This window comes from Echinops telfairi, unplaced genomic scaffold, assembly GCF_000313985.2.
Source record: "Echinops telfairi isolate 266 unplaced genomic scaffold, ASM31398v2 ScPeMD7_7400;HRSCAF=8409, whole genome shotgun sequence".
NCBI lineage: Eukaryota > Metazoa > Chordata > Mammalia > Afrosoricida > Tenrecidae > Echinops > Echinops telfairi.
The window spans coordinates 32,008,431-32,010,335 of record NW_022111300.1 but is presented as its reverse complement, the minus strand read 5'-3'; the positions used below and the strand labels follow the sequence as shown (position 1 = coordinate 32,010,335).

Here is a 1,905-nt window from a genome sequence, read left to right as displayed (position 1 = left end):
CTTGCAGGTTGTGGGTTTTCACAAAACTCAGTCATGTCTTTTGTGAAAGTCTCTTGGAAAGTGGAAGGGTTGCTGCCAGAAGCCTACCTTGAACTCTTGGCAATTATTGACAATTACTCTGATACTTTGGCAATGCCTGCGAAAGACCTGTTATTACCCCAGGGAGATGCTGTAACTTCATTGTCGCTTTTATTTGCTTCACTATCAGTACAGATTGCTGTTGCTGTTCTTGTCTTTGGCTCCTGTCAAGTTGGCCCAACTCATGATTACTCCATGCCCCATAGAAGGAAATGCTGTCTAGTCCTGTCACACCTTGAGGTTCGTTTTGATCCACAAGGTTTGCATTGCCTAGAAGCAGATCACTAGACGGTTTTCCTTAGTCTGTTTTAGTCTGGAGACGCCAGAGAAACTCACTGGCATCATGCTGACACACCTGGCTCTACTGATGGGTGGCTGTGCTGTAGGTGCATTGACTGGTCATCGAACTTGGGTCGCTCACATGGAAGGCGAGAACTGCACCACGGAACCACCAATGCCTCATGTGTAGACAAGGTAGACTTGTTTTCAACCATTTACAGTCGAACACACTGGCGTTCTTATTGGTAACCTAATCCAGTGGTTACAAGGGAGGGCAAAGGAAGAATTTGAGCGTAGCTCTGAATGTCCAGTCTAGTCCTCTTTCTAAATCATTCAGGATGCCTCAGGAATCCAGCAATGGGCAGGTGCTGTCTCCTTGGAGACTGCCAGAGATGCAGTCTGGGCTTGTAGGGCCCTAAGCACCAACTCCAATGGAGTCATTAGCCATGCCAACTTGTCCAGCCACCCAGGCTGGGCACACAACGTGTCTGCTCTCTAGATCTTCCTCCGGAAATATCTCTGAACTCAAACAGACGATGTTCACGAGCTGCGTTCCTGACTTCTTGCTGCATCATGTGTTTGCTCTGAATAGAAACTTCCTGTGTGTCTCCTAGATCACCAGAATCCAGTCTATTCTCCTTCCTGCTTCCCCCACCGTACTCCCTCTCACCTGTCTTTTGCCCTCTCTCACTTTCTTCTGTCCTTCCAACTTAGGAGGACCCACTGGATTCCAGGCACATCATGTATGCGGGAAGTACCCAGAAAGGACTAACTGCATTCCAGGGATCAGCTCACATAAGCCAGTCCACCTAAAAACCTGGTAAGGCAGCTACTGGGATAATACCCCTTTCACAAATGGGAAAAAGAATGTTGAGCAACATTCAGGAACCCACTCAAAATCACAAGGTAGTAATTTACCGATCCAGGTTACACCCTCATTCTTAACACACACTTTTGGAAACGGCAGGTTCTGTAGGTACTCTGCTTTGCTGTAGAGAGAGAGTGTGTGTGTTCACTATACTACAGTTCACTAAAAGCAGTTGCACAATTTCATTCTCAAATACTGAAAGAGGATCAACTCCAAGCTGCAAATAAAGCTTTCCTCTCCTCTCACCCAAGTGGCCTCAGGCAACTGTGGGCTCTACCCGCCCCCACCCACCCCACCTCCGCCCATCCTCCTTCCAGATCCTTTTGTGTTCTCCCTGAACACACGTGTGTGCCTGGCTACCAGTCCACCCGTTTGGGAGCCAACCTGCCCAGAATTTTTGGCGGGCTCACTGGGAGGGCATGTCTCTCGATGTGCTGCCCACCGAGACTGAGCAAAGTGAATAGAACACACAGATGCTTCATCAGCAGGACTGGAAAGAGCTGCTAACTCTCCCTGAGACCCCTTCAGGAATCACATGCCCAAGCTCCGTATTTAAAGCACAAATGGAAGGCCCACTGCAGGGACCGGGGATGCTCATTTGTGCAGCCACACTCAGCGAATCACTGGCTGTACGACCTTGGGCCATTCAGAGTAAGGCACTGCCTGCCCGGAATCAGGGC

At 49.2% G+C, this 1,905-nt stretch overlaps 1 protein-coding gene across 1 annotated transcript in view; it reads right to left on the bottom strand.

The window, feature by feature from the left end:
• Positions 1-1,905, bottom strand: part of SETBP1 (SET binding protein 1) — a 413,338-nt gene that overhangs the window by 210,750 nt on the left and 200,683 nt on the right. The gene's annotated exons all lie outside the window — the stretch shown is intronic.